Source organism: Euleptes europaea, chromosome 1 (assembly GCF_029931775.1).
Source record: "Euleptes europaea isolate rEulEur1 chromosome 1, rEulEur1.hap1, whole genome shotgun sequence".
NCBI classification, from domain to species: Eukaryota; Metazoa; Chordata; class Lepidosauria; order Squamata; family Sphaerodactylidae; genus Euleptes; species Euleptes europaea.
This window is the reverse complement of record NC_079312.1, coordinates 87,756,830-87,765,945: the sequence shown is the minus strand read 5'-3', so window position 1 is coordinate 87,765,945 and position 9,116 is coordinate 87,756,830.

Sequence of the window (9,116 nt, the reverse complement as noted above, 5' to 3'; positions counted from 1 at the left end):
GAGGGCCAATTACATCAGCAGTCCAGGCCTGGGAGTTGTAGGGGTCTTTGGCATGTCTCGAAGCCCTGGAGCAAATGTTAGGGTTGTTAATTCGTTCCCTTTTTTGTGTCCGGCTCAGTTTTGACAATAGGTTTAGCAGAAACCCAGAGAGAACTGGCTTTGTCATCAGAACCAACTTGCATCCTCTGACACAGGAACTCACAGAATACTGCTGTTGTTACTAACATTGTCTGTGTCCCCATTGCACATTTTTATCTGCAACTTCCAGTCAGGAACTCAGGGCAGGGTACTCGCAACAACCCTGTGATGTCTGATTTGAACATGACGTGGAGGCAAAAACACACGTGTGACTTTGCAGTCACGGCATTTTATTTAAACTGGGCTGCAAAATGGCTTCCCATGCCTGTTTTCCCTCCGCAGCGTCACATTTAAGGCTCAATTTAAATGTGATGCTGGAGAGGCAAAGAGCTTCCTGTGTGCATGGGATTCAATGTCTAGTTTAAACTGTGCTGCAACCAGTGCAAAGCATACTTGTTGATTCACCTGCCAGAGATCCTTAGCACTTGTGGGTCTTACGCTGCCATGTTAACTATGCACGCTTAGTTACTTTGCACAGGATACAGCACAGTTTAAATGTTTTGTGAGCGTTCCCTCTTAGTCTCTCTTCCTTGAACTATCTAGGTAACACACAACATGTGATAGGATATCGCTGCTGTGCATTGCCCCAGATTTGTGGGGCAGTCAATTATGTGAAAGGGCACAATGATGCACAGCATGATGTCGCATTGTTTTTACCGAGGTGTTGCCTGCTCCGTGTCTCATAATAGTTAAGCTCTTGCCTGAGATGAGCCCCATGGATGATGGTAATGCACTCAATTTAAAATCAGTGAATCGTTTTAATTTATTAAAGCAAGATCCAATTTAGTGGCATTTCATATATGCCACTAAAGGTGTTTCTGTTTCACACATGATGCTGAAAGTGCTTTTTTTGAATTTCCTTTTTTGGGGGGGAAGGGTAGTGGGAGTCATGACTGAATGAAAATTTCAGCTCAGCATGAAATGGACAAATCACATGTTAGGGCTTATTATGAAATAGATCAAAAACAAAATAGCCAGTATCTTAATGAATTGTGTAAATCTAAAGATGAATTTTTTTAAATTTCCTGATTATTCTCAATTTATATCTTCTCACCACTTTTTTTTGCTGTCAAGTTGCAGCCGACTTATGGCAACCCTATAGGGTTTTCAAGACGAGATGTTCAGAGGTGGTTTGCCATTGCCTGCCTCTGCATAGCATCCCTGGAATTACTTGGTGGTCTCCCATCCAAATACTAACCAGGGCCAACTGTGCTTAGCTTCTGAGATCTGACAAGATCAGGCTAGCCTGGGCTATATACCAGAGAATATACTTTCAAAAAAGAAGCTATTCAATGCTTATATCGTCTTAAAGCACACAGTTCCCTCAAAGAAGGGCTGTCTGCTGCCTAAAACTCCTTCAGCCTCTTCACCTTATTTGTCTGCTTTGAATAAATCTATTTCTGCACCAACAATAGTGGTGGAAACCTAAAAGTGATGCTGTAGGACCCCGTATTGTTTTTTTGGGAATCCTAGCACATCATTCTGATGTGGTAACTTCATTTATGGGTTTGTACTGGAAGGGACATCATCATGTTGTTGGAAGTTCAATTGTAATTCTGGGAGATCTCCATGTTCCACCGGGAGGCTGGCAGCAACCACTGGGTGACTTGATACCCCCCCTGACTTCATGACTCAACTAGGCCTAGCTACTTGCTACTGTTCAACAGCAGCCACTCTGTTAAATCCAGTGTGGTGTAGTGGTTAGAGCTTCAGAGTAGGGTCTGGGAGACCCAGGTTTGAATACACATCTTGCTGTGGAAGCTACCTCACAGGGTGGCTGTGTGGATAAAGAGAAGAGGAGAATAATGCAAGTTGCTTTGGTTCCCAATGTGGAGAAAGAGGGTATAAGTTAAGTACGGTAAATAATAAATATAGCTGAAGATGGCAGATGGATAAAAGGTAAGTTGGTGAATGGCTGAGAAGGAGAGAATGAGGGAAGGGAAGGGGAGAGGATATGGGGGTTGCCAGGGCTAGGGAAATAGGAAATAGTGTTTGGAGGGATGGGGAGAAAGTGAGGTGCCCCCCACAAGCCCTTGAGGGTTCCCTCTCATGCCAGTGGGCCTAGCCCAATGGCTGGCACCACACAACTGTACCACAGTTTTACTATACAGAGACTGCTGGGGGAAGGGAGAGGGAAAGCTTAAAACAGAGCGGGAGATTAAGGGAGGTTGGGTGGGAAATAGATATAGTTACGAACTCCAGGTTAGGAAATTCCTAGAGATGGGGGGTGGGGATCCTGGGAAGAGTGGAGTTTGAGGAGGTGAGGGACCTCAGCAGGGTGTAATTCTGTAGACACCACCCTCAAAAGCAGTCATTTCCTCTGGGGGAGGTACGGTTGCCATGCTCCAGATGGGGGTTGAAGATCACCTGGAATTACAATTGATCTTCAAATAGGAAGCTGGAGGGTGAGCCGGTTGCGGGCTCTGACTGACCCACTCTTGGGCTAGCCGGACACTACTCTGCAGTGAGAAGGAAGTGGGTGTGTGTCTGGCTGGCTGCCTGCTTGTGGGAAGAGACTGTTTCATCAAGGGCAGAGCTCTTTTCAAGGGCAGAGCTCTTTTCATCAAGGGCAGAGCTGCTGTGTACCACCCCATCCAGTACCTGCAACAAGAAAGGAGGCTGCCTTCTAGAATGAGTGAAGAAAGTGCTTGTGAGAGACTCTTTCATCAAGGGCAGAGCTGTTTCCACGTGCTCTGGTTTATGAACTAGTTTGTTATAGCAAGTAGAAATTGTGAAACTGGCTTATTGCGTGTATCTGTGAAATTTGTCTTTTGTGTATTAAAGGGACCATCCTGAACTTTGTGGTGATGCTAAAAGGAAATGTGCACCCTTCTTCTGGGGACAGAGCACCTCATCTTTTCCAGTGCTCCCAGATTATCTTGAATTTTTAACCATTCCAACCTTTCGAAGAGTTTTCTTCTTGGCCAGACATAATACCTATCCCCTCAATGAATTATTTGGCAGATTCTTGAATACTCCAATCTAATAGTCTGCCCGTGTGGAAAGGCAAAGACAGAAACACTTACTCATTTTATATTCAGTTGTGATTTATATTCTTCTATAAGATCTTCTTTGATTACTCCATTGATTTCACACTTTCCTGTATGTTCTCATGACTACCACTTAATCTATCTGCTGTCTGGTAATGATAAGGCTGTTACTCTATCTGTAGTTTATTACTTAACAGCTGCTTTGAAGATACGCCGAAAGTTACTGTGCAGCTGTGTTTGGCCCAGTGGCTGGCACTACACCACTGGGCCATAGTTTACCCAGGTAGAGGCTGCCAGGGAGCGGGAATGAGGGAAAGCTAAAGAGAGGGGTGCAGATGAAGGTAGGTTGGCTGGTTTGTGGGAAATCAAGAAGCAGGAAAAGAAGAGAGCTTTGGGCTTATGGGCTTTCAGGAAAGGAAAAAGGAAATAGTGGGGGAGGGAAAAATGTGATGCCCCCTGTAAATTCTTGTAGGTGCCCCACTTGTATAGTTATAATTATACAATGCAATGCAAGATTGTACTCAAAATCTCCAACTAATCCATAATTTAACTGCACTTGCTTAATAGCATAGGATCAAGACCCACCTAGTCCAGAAGTTTTTGCAAGAATCTCAGCAACCAGCAAATACTAGGAGGTTCACTAATGGACAGTGGTCTTTCTCTCATATCCTTTCCTACACCAGAGTTCCGAGATGTGGTCGTAGTACCCTACATACTATTCTGACACTCTTCACCACTACACCACACTGGCTATAAGGTTCTCAATCAATTGAATTACAGGAGGTAGGCAATTCACAGTGGGTAGCCGTGTTAGTCTGTCTGCAGTAGTAGAAAAGGGCAAGAGTCCAGTAGAACCTTAAAGACTAACAAAAATATTTTCTGGTAGGATATGAGCTTTCGTGAGCCACAGCTCACTTCTTCAGATAGGAGGTAGGCATTTATCAATCCAGTGTTGTAATACAAGTCTTTTAGCAACAGCAAGGGCATGTAGGGTATATTTTTGTTAACCATCACTTAGCCTCCAGGAGACAGACAGATAGTTTAAAAGTACATAAACATTCTCTAAGATCAATGAATATTCTAATACAAAATTGGTATAAGCTATTACTTCCTCCTAAAAAGATCTAATAACTAGACAGGTGCAAAGGATATGTTTAGAAGACACATCTTGTAACTGACAACACCAGCAATAGACATTGTTTTTAGTCTTTTACTAAAAAGATGCTGTGGTATATCCACAGTATATCCTAAACATATTTTTTGCCAAATAAGTTGCAGCTTAAAGTCCATAGAAACAATGGGTATAAAATGTAGGGCCATATCCCATTCTTTTGGCAAAATAGGGTGATCTAGCATTGACTGCTAACCATGTCTCCTATCTGCTTAGTCATGGCTCAAAGTGGACTTTGATTAAATACTTAAATTCAGCCCCCAACTAAATCGATTGCTAGAGGCATTCAGTTAAGCCACTGGGTGTTATGATATTATTCTCCAGTCCAAACTAAAACTGTCAAACTGTGATGTACAGCTTCATTGTTGTCTTCAATATTGTTCGTATACGCAAATGCACACTAACACGCGCTAGAGAAATAGGAGATATAACTCCAAACATTTCTTTTCTACCCATTCTTCTGAGCATTAAACTTGAAAACATTGTATTTCAACCCCATCTCTCCTTTTTTGCCCTCTGCGAAGTGACATGATGCACTAACACAACAACAAGATTAACAGAAAATTGGAGAAGATCACGTGATTATTATAATTTCCTTTGCTGGGTGACAGCTGAGAGAAAGATATAATGACACAGTTATTCAGACTCTGTGACACCTGGACTTCTCTCCTCTTTGCTTTCCCCCCGATAGTCAAGAAATTAATCCAGAGCAGAATAGGGAAAATTATCTTTGACAAATGAAACAAAGAATGAAATTAATGAATTTTCTCAACTGTGCAATATTAACGTTGTCAACAGGATACAGAATAATAGCTAGTTCTAGCCTTTATTGTGGGAGACAGTGAAGGTCACTGTGATGGTTTTGGGTGAGTCATTTATGTCTTACCTAACTACCTCACAGGCTTGTTGTGAGAATAAAAGAAGCCAACCTAATTTATGCCATGCAGATTTTTTAGGAGGCAGATAGAATTAAGATCTAATTTACAGTTAGCAAATCTGTAACTTTTATTGCACCAAGTCATTTAAATAAAACTAAACAAGAACAGGAAGTCCCTGCTCAAATCATATTTCATAATACCTATAATGAAAAGTGATATGTTTATTTTCTTGGTGGTATCTTCTGAAAGCACACAAGATCAAGACATTAGGGAAAGCAGAGGGGTTCATAAATTTCCCTAGCACCTACCATGACATTCTGAATGAAAGAATCAGCCAGCACTTATGATATAGTTGTACATTTTGATATCAAAATACTTCTGGGGGCAACTTTAAGAGAACAGTAATTTGAGGTATACCTTGGCTTTGGTTTGCAAAATCAGTAATGTTAAAAACATTGTTGCTCTGCACATGAACTCCAGCACACTTGAGGTGGGAAAAGACTTGTGGGGGGGGGAAGAGGAGAATGTTAACTTTTTTGGCAGCAAGAAAAACTTCACAATCTGTGCTTGGTTTTTTATTGTAATTAGTGATTTATCATTAGGATTGCCAACCTCCAGGTGGTGACTGGAGATCTCCCACTATTACAACTGACCTCCAGCTGATAGAGATCAGTTCCCCTGGAGAAAATGGCCACTTTGGCAATGGACTCTATGACATAGAAGTCCCTCCCCTCCCCAAAACCCACTCTCCTCAGGCTCTGCCCCAAAAACCTCCCGCTGGTGGCAAAGAGGGACCTGGCACCCCTACTCATCATGCCCACTTTCAACACTGTACTCTAGCTGTGTGTTTTCCCAGAAGGTAGAGGCTCTGCCTGTGGGTAGAGTTTAAATTTCTTAGCCAGTTATTTGGTTGCAGCCCAGTATGATGGTCAAGGAATGGCAGCTGCATAATAATCCTAAATCCATTTCAATTTGAGCTCAGCTGCTCCCAGAGCTAGTCATGTGCTGGCTGTAGCTGGGGTGGGGGAGGGAGACCGACTTCCACCAGGCCTGCAATTTAGATATGCTGCAGAGGGATGTGATCTCGATGGAAGGCAGGCAACATGGCTTGTGCTGCAATCTGGGCATATGGCAGGTAGGCTTAGGGTTGCCAAGTCCCTCTTCACTACCAGTGGGAGGTTTTTGGGGTGGAGCCTGAGGAGGGTGGGGTTTGGGGAGGGACTTCAATGCCATAGAGTCCAATTGCCAAAGCGGCCATTTTCTCCAGGTGATCTGATCTCTATTAGCTGGAGATCAGTTGTAATAGCAGGAGATCTCCAGCTATTACCTGGAGGTTGGCAACCCTAGGTAGGCCAGAAACAGTGGGAAAGACTTGGTTTTCAAATGCCACTAGCATATTACTCCTTCCCCTCTCCCCTGCTGGTTTTTATTTTGCTCAGAATACTTATGCTAAACTGTAGGCATGTTAGGGTCGAAATTAGGGTTGCCAACCTTCAGGTAGTAGCTGGAGATCTCCTGCTATTACAACTGATCTCCAGCCAATAGAGATCAGTTCACCTGGAAAAAATGGAAAGTTTGGCAATCGGACCCCATGGCATTGAAGTCCCTCCCCCCCAAAACCCCACCCTCCTCAGGCTCCGCCCCAAAAATCTCCAGGTATTTGCCAACCCGGAGCTGGCAACCCTAATAGAAATCCATGCCTTTGTGTTAATATGAAGTAGCACTACACTTCTGTTATGGCACAGAAAGGCCCTGTTGCTATTGGCCTATGTTGTCATCAGGCCTCCATTTTGTTGGCCTTGTGCGCACGCTTTCTCTCTTTTGGTGACTGTGACAAGCTTTTCTCTATAAGTGACATGTTGCCAGAAAATGCATTTCAGGGAATATTACTCCCATTCTGCAGTCACTCCATTGGTTGTCTATTAATTAACGGGCTCAATTTTGTTAGATTTTTCATTTTAAAATCTGGTAATTTAGCAGAATGCTCAAAGGCTATTGAGCGAAGCAAAGCTCATATAATTGTGTGTGCTAAGGAACAAAGGTACTCAGAGTGCGTGCGTGCAAGTGGAGGTGCGAAAAGGAGGAAGGAAGGAAGTTTCCTGAGAATAGCAATCTACAAATCAAAGGGATAATGTCAGAGCAGTAGAGAAAGGTTGCCTTGACCCCTCTATCTCTCTGACTCTCTAGTCAAGACCCCATCTAAAGTCTGAGATCAAGAGACAGCGTAAAGTCCTTCACTTCCTTTTTTTTTAATAATTTTTTTTATTATGTTTTTCAAAATATAAAGGAAAAGGGGAAATTAGGGAAAGGGAAATAGAATTACGTTCACTGTTTTTCACCGGCGCACAGACTATTTCATCATCTACATACAATCTCTCTAATCTATTAATGGCCTCATTTCCTAAATCTAATACGATTTTCTTATTCTACATCAATTCTTATTCTTAATAACTCTGTATAATGAACATATTTCTAAACATCAGCGCATCAGTATCTTTCATAAAAAGGTTGCCATCTCTGCTTGTGTTCTTCGGTCATCTCATAATGCAATATGGCCGAAGGTCTTGCCATAATTGCATATTCATGCATTTTGTAATCCACAACTTTTAGTCAGGTGTCTCCTTGACCTTCCATTTCTGTGCTATTAACAGTCTCGCAGCCGTCATTGCATATTGATAAAGTTCTTTATATTTTACAGGTAGTTGAGTTGGAATTATTCCCAATAGAAAATATTTCGCTTCCAATTGAAAGCTTGTTTTCAACATCTCTTGTATTTCTTTGTGTATGATTTTCCAAAAAGTTTGAATTTTTTTACATGGCCACCATTGATGGAAATATGTTCCTTCTGTTTCTGAACACTTTCAACAGTTAGCCTGGTTTGCTTTGTACATCTTCTGCAGGTCTTTCGGAGCATAATGCCATCTAAAAAACATTTTGTACCAATTCTCTCTTGTGATCTTGAGAATTTAATATCTGTTTTCCACAGTTTTTGCCAAATTTGCATTGGAATCATCTCCCCAAAGTTTTGCATCCACTTCACCTTACATGTCTTTACTTGTTCTGATGCAGTGTCTGTAGCCAAAAGTATTTTATATATATTTGACAGAAGGTGGTCCTGATTTTTCGTAATCAAAGTTTCAAATTCTGTCAATTTCTTTGTTTGGATCCTTGTAGATAGTCCTTTTTTAATGCATGAATTATTTGGTGATATGTTAACCAAGAAATTTTTACATTTTCTTCCTGAAGTTCTTGCAGTGATTTTATTTGTCCGTCTTTCTTAACTAGGTCATTATAAGTGAGTAAACCATTTTTGGTCCTGCTTGCAAAGTCTGTGTATGCTTCAATAGGAGACATCATTCCTGGTGGTGAGGGGCTGAGAAATCCTTTAAGTAGATTCCATACCTTCATCATCTGTATTGGTAAATTCTCTGTTTACATTCTTGAGTTTGGTTACAACTTTTTTGGTCCAAAGTAGTTGATGAAATCCATGTCCAAGATCAGATTTTTCTAATCTTAGCATTCTGTCTTCAGGGTGGATAATCCAGTCTGACAGTGCAGCCAGTGTGGCTGCTCGATGATATAATTTGAGATTTGGTAGATTCAATCCTCCTCGTACTTTTCTCGTCTTGAAGCACTGCAAATCTTACTCTAGGTTTCTTACCATTCCAAATAAATTTATTCATTCTTCTTTGCCATTTAGTCATTACCATTGGATTTATGTCAACTGGAATTGTTTGAAAAAGAAAGTTAAGTCTTGGCATAACATTCATTTTCAATACTGCTATTCGACCCAGCCATGAGATTTGAAGTCTATTCCATCTTTGCAGATCTTCTTCAAACTTCCCCCATACTTCTTTATAGTTTAAATCAAAAAGTGTGTCCGATCTCGTTGGTATCTTAACACCCAAATACTTCACGCTCTTCTTTGGTGTGAACCAT